This window comes from Pelophylax lessonae (genome assembly GCF_965119305.1).
Source record: "Pelophylax lessonae genome assembly, chromosome: 4".
NCBI classification, from domain to species: Eukaryota; Metazoa; Chordata; class Amphibia; order Anura; family Ranidae; genus Pelophylax; species Pelophylax lessonae.
The window spans coordinates 584,265,745-584,280,664 of NC_138771.1; the positions used below are offsets into that span (position 1 = coordinate 584,265,745).

Sequence of the window (14,920 nt, forward strand, 5' to 3'; positions counted from 1 at the left end):
TACACCTACCCACCCACAGTGCCACTCTCAGAAAATACCACTCAGGTACCACTAACCAAATACCACGCATACAAGGGGCATACAAGTTATTTGACATATTTAAATATTTTTTTAAAGTAACGCAATAGTTACTTTCCCTGGTAATTAGTTACTTTTTTACTGATGTAACTCAGTCACTAACTCAGTTACTTTTTGGAAGAAGTAACTAGTAACTATAACTAATTACTTTTTTTAGGTTACATGACCAACACTGCTAATGACTATACATGAACTGCATACCCCTTGATGCTATATAGGTTTGTGTGATGCGCCAACTCTTATCCTGCACTTTCCTTTCTGATATGTGCTTCATCTAGTGGGCATGCTCTGCGATTCAAAGCTGAGCTCTGACACAGCTCACTCTGGACAGCCACTTCCTTTTCTGACAACATTATCCTGGAGAAAGCTTCATCTCCAGGGAAAACTCACATACAGCAACTTAGTGGTCACGTGACTGCAAACAGTAAAAAAAGTATATATATGGCAATTTTTTAACATGATAAACTTTTTGGAGCGATAAAGCAACTTAAGACTGGGTTCACATTCTGTATATGCAGCTGCAGTTTGTGTGGCAGTCCGGTGCGTTTCTGTTCAACAGTTAAGGTGCAAATTATTGACTGAATTCGCACCTAAACTGGACCCAAAAATGCATAGGACCCTTTTTGAAACCGCACCACAGCTGCTCTGGACATGTGTGAACCGGCTCCATTGAGAGACACATTCACATGTAATGCGCATTGGATACGGTTTAAAACGCATCCAGTTCGCATATATATGAACCCAGCCTTAAGGTAACATTAGGTCTGTTGCTAATGTTTGACTTTCAACTTTATGACTATTACAGCCATATTATATTTTCCTACCTGCACAGTAATGTTCGTGTCATTTCTTTGACATGAAGTTTCTTTAATACGGGCACTTTGCCTCAACAAATTGCAAAACGCATCCTATAGTAAAACAAAAAACATAAATGTCATGTTATCACATAGTATAGTGGTGGCTGCAATGAAGCAAGGAGTGGTAAGTATAAACTGAGTATAAAGTGGTCACGGGTGGCTTTACACTTGAATGGGAAAGGTGAAACATGAAAGAGTAATAAGCATATTGTACAGTACATTATTTTATTTATCTTCCATCTAGAATGTATGCAAACACACGCATTCACTTTCTGAAGTGTTTCAGAAACCCACTGGTATGTTTTTTGGGTTGTGGGACTAAACCAGATGACCAGGAGAAAACCAATGAATGCACCATATGAATCCAGCATCGCAAATCACAAAAGACTTGGGGCACTAAACCAGGACTGCCCATGGTCATGTTAGGCTTCATTCACACCTATGCAGATGTGATGGCGCCTGTTCATTTTGGTGCTAGGCATTTAAGGCAGCCCAGTTATTTAAAAAGTTGCACCAAAGAGGTGCAAGTACCATTTTTTTTTTATTTAATCTCCCCCCCCCCCCCACCACCACACCAAAATGCATGGGTACTTTGTTACCATGCATTTAGGAGCATGATTTTTCTCATAAGTTAGCAAGGTATGCTGGGTGCCTTTAAAAATTTATTGCACAGCCATGTGTTCTGGGGTGCAATTAGGAATTAATGACACCGTCACATGCCTGCAAAAAGGTTGTGCATTTTTGTTTGTTTCAGGAATGCGCATGATTTTGCATGTGTTACTGCATCACATAAATATGAACTAAGCCTTACAGTATAATTGAGAACCAATACACACCTGATTCATGGATTTCACACATTCCTCAAGCTCCTTGCTGCTATACTGCGAATGGCATCTCTTGTAATCTGAGAAAATAAAAGAGAATCTAAAGGCGAGCTAAACTCTCCCAAAAGAGCACTTCAATCATTTTAATGTGGAACTATATCCGTTTCTTCTGCAGTATAAGCTCATCATCTGTCTGCCACATCCTCTTCTTCTAAAGGAACAAACAAGGTAATTATGTCATCCCATGATGGTCAATCAAAATGGCCAAAGACATAGAACCTGGAAGAAGACTGGGCAAAGATGTCAACAGCTGCAAAAGAAGCTTGCGGACGTCACATTGCTGGAGGGTAGGTGAGTACAGCAGATGTTTTAAAGTAAAACAAGATCATATCTATGTAGCCACCGGGCCGGTGCTTCCACTAGGCAAACTAGGCAGCCACCTAGGGCGCATTGCCACCTAGGGGCGCAGCCAGGAGTCAGCACTCTCTCTCTATCATGAATGATTATTGTGAGCTGAGGGGAGAGGTGGTGGTAGGGGAGGAAGAAGGGACAGAGAAAGATGCCAGATGTCTTGGGCAGTGGCGGAACTATCAGGCCCTGGCTTTCCACCACTGTTGGAGGGGCCCCAAGAGGCAGGAATGGAGCCCACCAGAGTGCTGCCTGCATGATAATCCTCTTCAGCTTAAGCCTTAACCCCAGGGAGGAAGTGACTCTCTGCACTGAGCTGGTGGGCAGCCGTTCATTTCCCTGGGTAGGTATTAAGCAGGGAGTGGAGGAGAGCTGAACCTGAGCCAGAGCTCGGCATTGGAGGGCGGAACCTTTACTGGGGCAGAATCGACGAGGCACCGGAATGGTCTGAGGAGGTTGGTGATGAAGGACATGCGGAGCTCTCTGACTGCTGCTTTTCCCTCCACCAGGAGCCGGTTGGAGCTGTGGTGAGCACTGTGGTCCAGGAGAGGAGCGTCCTGGGAGAAGGAATCAGCAGGATCACAGTGAAGGAGGGCAGAGTGCGGGCCACTCTCTTCATACCGCCCAGTTAGTGTCCCCAGATTAGGGGATTGGGGTCCATGGGTGTTACATGGAGAATCCCTGGTATGAAAGGGAATCGGGGTCACCAGGTGTGCCATGGGGAATCAGAGTCACCAGGTGTGACATAGAGGATAGGGGTCACCGGGTGTAACAGGAGTTCGGGGTCACCAGTTGTGCCATGAGGAATTGGGGTCCCTGGGTGTGCCATGGGGGATTGGGGTCCCCAAGTGTGACACGGAGGAACATCAGGGTCCCCAGGTGTGACATGGAGGAACATCAGGGTCCCCAACTGTGACATGGAAAAACATCAGGGTCTGACATAGAGGAACATTGGGGTCACTGAGTATAACAGCATGACATGGAAGAACACGGGGGTCCCTGGGTGTGACATGGAGGAACATCAGGGTCAGTGGGTATGACAGCATGACATGGAGGAATATTGGGGTCCAAGGGTGTGACATGGAAAAACATCAAAGTCCCTGGGTGTGACACGGAGGGACATTAGGGTCCCCGGGTGTGACATGGAGGAATATGGGGGGTCACCGGGTATGAAAGCATAACATGGAGTAACCATCGGATCAGGGTCACTGGGTATGACATGGAGGAGTTTTTAACCCCTTCCCTTTTTTTTAGGGGGGGGGGCGCAAGTAGCTGGTCTTGCCTAGGGCGTAAAATAGTCTAGCACCGGCCCTGTATAGCCAGGTGCTCCAGCAGTACAGAGCAGGTTTACTGGAGCTCAAACCCTCATGAGGGGTCGATCTGCTGTCAACATCCACAGCTAAAGTGCAGGATTGGTGAGAGGATTGTCAACCCAGTGAACATGTTGCACAGCAAAAACTAAAACTTTAGCCCAAAACATTTTGCCCTTCTGTTTCTTTAGACATTGCCTCGTTCACTTAGCAAACCACTGAGCTTTGCCATACACCTATCCAGGATTTTTTCCTAAAACCCAAAACTTTAGCTTTTCCTCAAACTTGTTGCATGCTCTTTTCACTACCATTTAATAATTTTTGGCATGTTATTTTTTACCAAAGCTCCCTCTCAATCTTCAGTCCTTCTGAACTGGAAGCAGCTGGAAGCCACCCGACATCACCACCAGTGCATCCCTCTAAGGACCCCAACAAAGTCGGCAGAAATAACTACTCTTTTTTTTTTTTTGAGACTATACTATTCTGTCTCATAGTATTTTGCATTGATTTAGTTTATTTCTACCTTTCTGGAATAGTCAGGTCCTGCAGGCAGACCTGGACTTAGCAGAGTCCAGGGCCTGAAGGCAGCATAGCTTTGGGGGGTTTACATTATCCAAGTTCAGGTTGCCCTTATGATAGCCTAGGTGACTCTGTTACAGTTAAAGTTAATTGGTAAAACCTGAACAGTGAACACCAGTTACTTTTGGCCAGGGCAGCAGAGGGGCCCGTCAGGGATACTGTACATAAGGGTTTCTGCTATCCCGTTTAATAGAAGATCATCCAATGTTGTAGTACATGTCCTCCTAGCCCACCCACATAGTACACTGGCAGGCTGGGACCCCTCAGCCCCCCCTAATACTTACCTGAGGTCCATCTAGATCCAGCGATGTTGCAGGAGTGTCTTAGTTGCCCGGGACTCCCCTCCTCATTGGCTGAGACAACAGCGCGGGGCCATTGGCTACTGTCAATCAAAGTCAGTCAGCCAATGAAAAGAGAAAAAGGGCAGAGCCGGGCTGCGGCTCTGTGTTTAAATTGACACAGGAAGGCATGTCTCGACTCAGGTGCCTCTATAACAAGGTGCTTGCTGTAAAAGCACTGAACAGAAGGTAGGGGCCAGGAGCACTGAAGAGGGACCCGAGCAGAGGAGACGTTTAGATATCCTTTAAAAAGTCAATGCTGTACTTTACCTTGATAAAGGTCCTATATATTTGCTTTAGCCCCATCATCAAAATTTAACTGGTTATACTGTCTTGTTGCTTTTCAACAGAGCACATGATATTTAATGTAATGAAAATAAGGGATAATGATGGAGTTATACTTTCAGCTACCACCATGTCATTTTACAGAAGAAGAGGTAATGAACTGCTTACCTCAGGGCCATTTTACCGCATGGGCATGCTGTTCAGTTTCCCAGGGCCCCACTTGCCCGGGGGGGTCCCACCTTCCCAGTGACCCAGCCCCATCCCCAGCCTAGCATTAGTCTAGGCATCCTAAGTCTCCCGCAAGGTGCGGGCTGCGACTCCTTGACACCCGCAAGTGCCACGCAATGTCCCCGCTGTCTGTGTCAACTGTGACAGAATGGAGTCAATGCTTCCTGTATAGTTTCGGCTCCGTCCTGTCACAGGCGGAGTGATATCAAATGCACTCTGCCTGTGAGGAGACCGAGAGATACAGGAAGCATTGGCTCTGCATGCTTCCTCCAGCGCCGCTCCTCACTCTCCGCCAGCAGTTCCCACCAGCAGTACCAGCCAGCAGTACCCACCAGCAGTACCCACACCAGTACCCGCCAGCAGTACCCACAGCAGTACCAGCCAGCAGTACATACAGCAGTTCCTGCCAGCAGTACCCACAGCAGTACCAGCCAGCAGTACCCACCAGCAATACCCACAGCAGTACCAGTCAGCAGTACCCGCCAGCAGTACCAGCCAGCAGTACCCACCAGCAGTACCAGCCAGCAATACCCGCCATCAGTTCCAGCCAGCAGTACCCATCAGCAGTACCAGCCAGCGGTACCCACCAGCAGTACCAGCCAGCAGTACCCACCAGCAGTACCAACCAACAGTAACCAACAGCAGTACCTGCCAACAGTACCCACAAGCAGTACCCACCAGCAGTAAGTCACATGTGCTAGGGGTGCAAATAGCCCCCAGCACATAATTGTAAATATCCCAGCATGTGCAGTGTTTCTGACTCCTACCACCATGACCACTTAAAATCACTGAAGTGGTCATGGTGGTTAGAGTAATCCTTTAATATCTCTCAGAAGAAGTAAACCTCTGTATACTGATTGCATTTCATTTGATCGTCCTCTAGTTGTGTTAAATTGGTGGTGGGGGAGGGGGGCCACCTCCCTGAAATTAGTTTTTGCAGGTTAGAATGTCTGTTAGTTATGACTCCCGTGTGCATCCCGCCCCTAAACTTAGGAGGTGGCAAGCGCCTGTTGGCCCTGAGCTGCTGTCAGGCCACTTGGGCCGTGGAGGGGCAGCCCACAACTGCAGGAATGCCTGTCCTCCTTTACGGAAACAGGCACACACGGGACAGTCAAGTCTGACTCCCGTCCGTGTGTGTGTGTGTTCACCGGACCCAGCCGCCAAACTTGGAAGCTGTCATTAGCCTGGCAATGCTGTCAGGCTAATCGAGCCATGGAAAAGTGGTTCACCCTGGTCCGCATTGCCCAGCTCGGTTCTCAAGGAGTGCCTGCTTGCTTCCAAGGTCCACCAGAAGACAGGCACACACCAGGACAGCCACAAGGGCGGTGGCACTGCTGTAGAAGCCTAAAGTGGAAGCCAGCATGGCAGAAAGGAAAGAAAGACAGAAAGGGTAAGTACTAACTTTTTTTTATGTGCATAAATTAATATTGTCTTTGTATCTTCAGAAACATCTGCATGTCACTTTTAAATTAGCTTTGCAGCACAATGGGGCAGCAGTGTTTGAACTTGCTTTCACTCATGTGTATAGAAAATGACATCCTGAAGACCACTGACTTCAAGCCAATTATAAAAGTATTCTCTACAAAGAAGTATCGCAAATATAATAAATAATTCATAGTGCTTTCATACTGTGCAATTTCAGTCTGTAATTTCTTGTTTTTCAATTTCTTGTTTTTCAAGCTTGTGTTATATTCTCCAAATGTGTTAACGTTTAAACACTGATTTTGTTGGAGGTACCAATAAATATAGCCTTATCGATATTTTGCATTTTTATTCTTGTGGGTAATTGTGTAGGCAAGGTCCCAGTGCACTGCATTGCCCTGGGCCTATAATGCTCTTTAAGATGGCACTGGCTTACCTGCCTGTGTTGTTTGTGGCTCTTGTGGGGACGTTGAGGGCTTCTGAGAAGTGATCTGTAAGGTTGATGACCTTGATGTATGGACTGCTGAATTCATCTCTACACTTGGTGTCATTTGTGTCGTTTCCACAGAGGTGAAGGTTAGGTCTGAAGAACAAAGTAATACTATTAATTTGAGAATTGCCATCAAAATCTATTTACCATAGTCTGCTCCTGCAAATTATCCATATTATGAACTTTTAAAAAGACTATATAGGGGTTTTGTATATATTCCCTTTATTTATTATAAGTGGGACAAAATATAACAATTGGTTATCATCCAGGTAACTAAGAAATATTATAGTTTATTATTTTATAATTTGATATGCAGTCAGCAGGTGGTGCTTTCAGTTTATTTTTACGTGATTTCCAGGGTTTCCTTATTGGCTCTCAAGGTGAAATTTAGATACACAAGTCAATGGGTTAGAGCCCCTCTCTATATCCTTACATACAGTATTACTTTGTATGATATTTCAAACAGAGAGAAGGAGTATCTGAGCCACCATTCACACTTGAGCACAGCGTATTCAGGAGTTTTTGAAGTTTTTCTGTGTATTTTTGTAAGTTTTTCACACCTTTTTTAGACACTATGTGCCCTGCAGGAATTTCTTTGGGGCAGAATTGCACATATTTTGGCCCCATAGACTTTTTATCACAGTGCCTGTATAACTAGCACACCACACCTCTCCTTTTAAAGTCTATGGGTCCATAAATGTTCGATACTGCCAAAAAAAAGCTCATGTACTTACTCAAATGATAGGCATTGAGCTACAAGTGACTGACTGCTCACATGTGAACGGCATAATTAATAACAATGGGATTTTTGATATTGAGCATTGTTGCTTGTTGAGAATCGCATGCCATAAAGTTTAGGTCCATAGGCGTGCGCACGGGTATGCCAGGGTACACCCTAATCAAACCCCTGTGCATCGCTCTGCCAGGACCTGACAATTTAACTCCTGCTCTGGCTCTGCAGCTATTTTAAAAAAAATCTTCCCAGGTCCCATTTTTCAGCTAAGGACCTGGGGGCAGAAAAAGGAACAATTTAACCACTTTCGGGTGCAGGCGGAGTGATCTACCGCACTGCGGCTCCCGACAATTAAAGTCCTGGCGGCGAGCCTCTTCTATATCAATCCGCTGAGGCAGGCTAGGGCTTTATTTTGTAGGCAAAAGCTGCGGAACGAGAGATTACTCCACCTGTCCCAAAAGTGGTTCACCCTGGTCCGCATTGCCCAGCTCGGTTCTCAAGAGGAAGTCAGTAAGCCAGTCCCTGGCTCTCGGCTCAGAAGAAGCACTGTACCCAGGTAAGAGAAGTCGGCCAGACCAGGTGCGGGAGGAGACAGGGTTGCCACATGTCTTGATTCACCCCATGATGGCTCCCTGCAGCACTGATGGCATCCCTCTGTCCTCTCCTGCCAGCTGCTGCGGGGGAAAGGGAGGGGGGAGGGGGTTGCTATGCTTCTGTTTGTGAATGAATGGTATGCTGCTCAGCACAGAGCACTTCCCATTCATTCACTATCCAGTGCAGCTGAGGCTGCAGAGATAGGGACTGGGGAATCTCTGTCCTTAGCCCCTTTCTTTGTCTCAAAAGTGAGATATTAGGGGTCTGTTTAGACCTCTGATATTTTACCAAAGCCCCCAAACAAGGCTGTTAAATAATAAAATTGTAAAATTAGATTATAAAAAAAAAACATCCACTGCTCTACTGACACCGTCCACTGGCTTACTGACACCGTCCACTGGCTTACTGACACCGTCCACTGGCTTACTGACACCGTCCACTGCCCTATTGACACCATCCACTGCCCTACTGACACCGTCCACTGCCCTACTGACACTGTCCACTGCTCTACTGACACCGTCCACTGCCCTACTGACACCGCCCACTGCCCTACTGACACCATTCACTGCCCTACTGACACCGTCCACTGCCCTACTGACACCGTCCACTGCCCTACTGACACCGTCCACTGCCCTACTGAAACTGTCCACTGCCCTACTGACACTGTCCACTGCCCTACTGACACTGTCCACTGCCCTACTGACACCGTCCACTGCCCTACTGACACTGTCCACTGCTCTACTGACACTGTCCACTGCCCTACTGACACTGTCCACTGCCCTACTGACACTGTCCACTGCCCTACTGACACTGTCCACTGCTCTACTGACACTGTCCACTGCCCTACTGACACTGTCCACTGTCCTACTGACACTGTCCACTGCTCTACTGACACCGTCCACTGCCCTACTGACACTGTCCACTGCCCTACTGACACTGTCCACTGCCCTACTGACACTGTCCACTGCCCTACTGACACCGTCCACTGCCCTACTGACACTGTCCACTGCTCTACTGACACTGTCCACTGCTCTACTGACACTGTCCACTGCCCTACTGACACTGTCCACTGCCCTACTGACACTGTCCACTGCTCTACTGACACTGTCCACTGCTCTACTGACACTGTCCACTGCCCTACTGACACTGTCCACTGTCCTACTGACACTGTCCACTGCTCTACTGACACCGTCCACTGCCCTACTGACACTGTCCACTGCCCTACTGACACTGTCCACTGCCCTACTGACACTGTCCACTGCCCTACTGACACCGTCCACTGCCCTACTGACACCGTCCACTGCTCTACTGACACTGCCCAAAGAATAATGTTTATTTACATTGATACTTGTTTATTTAATTAAAAATGTTTTAATACCGCTTACAATGTTTGTTTACATTTATTTATAAAAGTGTGTGTGTGTGTATATGTATATGTATGTATATGTATATGTACACATATACACACGCACATGTGTTTGAGCTTTGGTTTGAGGTGCACACCCTAATGCCATAGGCTGCGCACGCCTATGATCGTCCACTGCCCTACTGACACCGTCCACTGCCCTACTGACACCGTCCACTGCCCTACTGACACCGTCCGCTGCTCTACTGACACCGTCCTCTGCCCTACTGACACCGTCCTCTGCCCTACTGACACCGTCCTCTGCCCTACTGACACCGTCCTCTGCCCTACTGACACCGTCCTCTGCCCTACTGACACCGTCCTCTGCCCTACTGACACCGTCCTCTGCCCTACTGACACCATCCACTGCCCTACTGACACCGTCCTCTGCCCTACTGACACCGTCCTCTGCCCTATTGACACCGTCCTCTGCCCTACTGACACTGACACTGTCCACTGCTCTACTGACACCGTCCAAAGAATGTTTATTTACATTGATACTTGTTTATTTAATTAAAAATGTTTTAATACCGCTTAAAGAGGAAGTAAAGTCCCCCAAAAAAACAGAGAAAAAAAAAAGCCCTGTAAAGAGAAAGGCATAATGAGCTAGTATGCATCGCATACTAGCTCATTATGTAGTACTTACCTTAAAACGAAGCGACATGTCCGGCCGTCCTGCTTCCGGGTTCGCGTCCTCCGGCCATCTGATTGGCCGGAGGCACGATTACATCACTCCCACGCCTGCGCGCGGGAGCCGCCGTTCACGGCACTGAGCTCTGAAGGAACGGCACGGGTGGCCGTTCCTTCAGAGCGCCTGCGCCGATGACCTCATCGGCAGTATGCACTCTAAATATCTCCTAAACGGTGCAAGTTTGGGAGATATTTATAGCACCTATAGGTAAGCCTTAATAAAAGTTTGTGAGGTGGGTTTGCAACCTCTTTAAAATGTTTGTTTACATTTATTTATAAAAGTGTGTGTGTGTGTGTGTGTGTGTGTGTGTATATATATATATATATATATATATATATATATATGTACACATATACAAACGCACATGTGTTTGAGCTTTGGTTTGAGGTGCACACCCTAATGTCATAGGCTGCGCCTATGATCGTCCACTGGCTTACTGACACCCTCCACTGCCCTACTGACACCCTCCACTGCCCTACTGACACCCTCCACTGGCTTATTGACCCCCTCCACTGGCTTACTGACACCGTCCACTGCTCTACTGACACCGTCCAAAGAATAATGTTTATTTACATTGATACTTGTTTATTTAATTAAAAAATTTTTCATACCGCTTAAAATGTTTGTTTACATTTATTTATAAAAGAGTGCGTGTATGTGTGTGTATCTATAGATATATATATATATATACACACACATGTACAGATATACACATGAACATGTGTTTGAGCTTTGGTTTGAGGTGCACACCCTAATGCCATAGGCTGCGCACGCCTATGTTTAGGTCTGAATGGGGGCTGAAAGGAAACAGCTTCTGCTCTCCTATGCACACAGTCCCCATGCACACAGGGCATTAGCACAAACAAGCTGCAAAGCCACTACTGACGCCGGGAAAAAGCGACTGTAAAAATACGCTTTTAGTAGCTTTTTGCATTACCGTGAATTTGTGTTTAGCCATGTTAGCTTTTAGCAGCGTTTCTCTGCCTCTATTCAAAATCAGTGGTTCCCTATGAGAGCTGTCTTAACTGATCCGACTTTCAGCCTATTAATTTGAATAGAAGTCGCATCTAAGTCATATCATCATGATCCAACTTGTGGCATGCGACTTGTGTTCTGAGAAAATTGAAGGGAAACTCATTGCCAAAATAAAAAAAATGGTGTGGAGTCCCCCCAAGACCATACCAGACCGAAGGGGAAACACCACGCCTCCCCAAAAAAAGGCCCCCCCCTCCCAAAATTCATATCAGACCACTATCCGAGCATGCAGCCTGGCAGGTCAGGAAAGGGGGAGTGGGGGGGGGGGGGGTGAGTGAGCAAATTATACCAGGCCACATGCCCTCAACATGGTAGGGTGGGTGCTTTAATCTCCCTGGCGAGTGTGGCTCGGGGTTAACTTTCAGTACCAAAAGCAGTAACCCAGAGCCACACTCGAGATTACACCAGAAGCACACTCACCTTCCCTGTGATCCTCCGCTGCAATCACCCGCTGTCCTTACACTCTCTCCCCGCTCTGTGCTCGGCAGATGCCAGAACTTGCCTCCAGTTCCCTTTCCTGCGAGCGTTGCGATGCAGGGGGGGGGGGAACCGGTGGCAAATTCAAAAGTGTAAATACACAAATGACATGATACAAAGCTGTGATCCTAACGGATTTCACTGTATGATGCTATTTCACCACAGGATTTCACCTGGTGACTTTTCCAGTGCCCTGCCTGTGTTTTTCCAGTGCTTTGTGCCTGGAAAATAGAGAACGACCATGGTGTCCAAAAAGCGTTTTTTTTGCACAAAATCACTTTTAGACGAACTGGAAAACAGTGACAGCGAAACGGAGTTACTTGAAGAACTGAGCGATAGCGATTCGTGGGAAAATTCATCATCGGGTACAGAAAGTGACGACAGCGACGATTCTGATGTCTCTTTCTGCCACATAGCTTGTGGAATTTGGGAAGTATATCAAATGATTCTTTCAGAATTTCCAACAGAGCTATGTGCCAGAAAGAGACATCAGAATCGTCGCTGTCGTCACTTTCCGTACCTGATGACGAATTTTCCCATGAATCGCTATCGCTCAGTTCTTCAAGTAACTCTAAGTGTAAAATAGTATAGATAGCTACCAGGTAATTGGTTACCATAATCCCGTCATAAATTGAAAGAGAAACCCCCTTAGGTTTGTGGGACTTTAAGGGTAACAGTAAAGGCTCTCATAAGAGAAGTTTTAACGTGAAGTAGTTATAAAATTATTTATTTTGTAAGGTTGTGGTTGTAACAGACAATCATCATAAGCTGTACATGTTTAAGTCATAGAATCGAAAAAGCATGAATGATACAATACAGTTGTAGGTACATAGCAGAGTCCAACGCGTTTCAAACTGTTTGTTTTAGTACATAAATCTTCCTCAGGGAGTCTGCATATGTTCCTGAAATACATGGTCAAATGTAAGTTCCAAGAAACAGAATATATATAAACATTTTACAGTGAAAAGTTTTTTATACATGTAAAAAGTATTATTAGCATCTGCGACCACATGTTGCCCTTAAAGAGGTCCTGGAAAGCCTCTTGCTAGTCCAGGATACTCCTAGAGAGGAAACCTACTCCCAAAGATTGAAAAGGAAAAAGGAAAAAGGGGGGAAGGGGGAAGAAGAGGAAAGGGGAGGGGAAAGAAAGAAAAGGGAGGGAAAGGGGGGGAAAAGAAAAAGAAAAAGAAAAGAAAAAGGGGAAGGATGAAAAGACCCCTTGTGTTAAAAAGACATACCTGCAAAATAGTAGAGCCCAAAAGAAGGTTCCCCTTCGGGGGGATTGAAACTCCCATGCGTTGAGAGCTAGAGTCAGGTATAAAGATTTATTTTGTATCTGAAACAGTGAGTATATTTACAACTGTCAGAGATCCAGGGTTAATGTAAGTATGTATATAAACATTATTACAAAGAATATTCATGTAAAATTCACCTGTTATGATGATTTTCATGTAGACATATAAAGAGGGGAAAAAAAGAGAAAACGAAACCAGGAAAAATAGGGAAAAAAGGGAAAAAAAAAAAAAAAAAGGCTAATTTTTCCCAGAAAAATATATTATCTTCCGATGTATATATCTCTTGGATTTATTGAAGTGGGACCCTATCAGGGGAAAAGGAGATATATCTTTTCAGCTTTGGTAGATCAAGATAATGTATATATTATATTAAGTAATGTGATTAAAATAGCTCTTACCTCACTAATTTATTGGAGGGTGTGGGGTATCCCATCAGTTTCCAGGGGTTTTGGGGAGACCTATATCTTCCCAGTGGGAATATAAGTCCTTGCCTGAAAGGTATAGGACAGGGATAATATGCCTATATAGGTATACATTTTGCATATCTTATTATTAGTTAAAAGTAGGTATTCCACCTGAGACGATCATACCGTTCTGATTGAAGCCTGTCGTCACCGTATCCGATGAGGACCGCAACATATCATCCTATGAGATATAGGATGTGATCTAAAATTACTCGTCCTATGGATCCTGATAGTCACATAAAGAGAAAAATAAGATAAAACCCTCTTGTAATAAGTTGCCATCATAGTTAAGAAAAGAGTTTTTAATTATATAGGTCTCCTCCAGAGTACTCACTGTTATGTATGGATATCGGAGCGATAGGCGTTCGGTGTTGCATCGGAGAGATAGCTCTCCGTTCTGGCTCTCGGCGTCCCCTTAAGTACCCAAGTGTCCAGAGTCTCGTGGTGATTCCCGCGGGAGCTTTGTAAATAGTTACGTCATATCCGTCTTTTACCACCGGAAGTTCCCCGGACTGGCGGTGACATCACATCCGCCCAAATCAAAGGCTCCGACGTGTGTCATTTCCGCCTGAAATGCCCGGAGATTATTCCGCTGGACTGGCGGTGACGTCATATCCGCCCTTTTCTCTAATAGACTCCGCTAATATGTCCGCCTAAGTTGTAGCGGTATAGTCATGCGGTAGATACATAGAGGGGGGATAATTTTAATTAAATTTAATTTTTAATTGAAAGTGAAATAAACTTGTGAATGGGATAAATAATACCTATCTATATTGTATATAGAGACTGCTAGTGGACACTTGTTTTAAAGAAAGGGGAAATCTGTAGAAGATAACGCCCCAGGCACGGGTGATGCGTATATCCCCTGGAAAAGATTGACCAGGGGTTTCAGGATGAGACATATGGAGCATAGCAACCAAATGTTAACATCCCGGAAACGCTCGTTTCTCCAGATGTTTGAGGGGCCTATTGGTGGTCCCCATAGGAGATGTCTCACCCGTGCCGGGCTCTCATTTGCAGGGGAGCCCCCCGAGGGGAAAGAAAAAAAAGGATGATATAAATGCCATGTTGGTGTCAATTACATGGACAGGGATACACGTTGGCTGGTAGGCCTACACAATGGGAAGAAAAAAGGAGATAACAGAATCTAGAAAAGGGGGGTTTTTCAAAAAGAGGGAAAGGAAAAACCTCTGGTGCACAGGAGAGGGGGGGGCAGGAGGGGCAAAAATTCCCCAATCAGGGGATATTTGCACAGAGAAGACCCAAAACTGGTCTGTAGTTGTAAATCCACCCACCCAGAGTTGACCTGTGACAAAAGGGAAAAATGTTAGTCGCAGAATGCATCACATATTTATTTTGGACAGTTTAAATGTATATCCAATTTAGGATATATTAGTATATTATAAT

The 14,920-nt window shown here is 45.7% G+C and overlaps 1 protein-coding gene across 1 annotated transcript in view; it reads right to left on the reverse strand.

Annotated features, from left to right (window-relative positions):
* LOC309554173 (adhesion G protein-coupled receptor E1-like) overlaps positions 1–1,014 on the reverse strand; it is a 51,304-nt gene extending 50,290 nt beyond the window's left edge. Inside the window, exon 1 of the mRNA XM_082255790.1 lies at positions 903–1,014. The gene's annotated coding sequence lies outside the window, so the exon portion shown is untranslated. The remainder of the gene's footprint in view (positions 1–902) is intronic.
* Between the last annotated feature and the right edge of the window lie 13,906 nt (positions 1,015–14,920).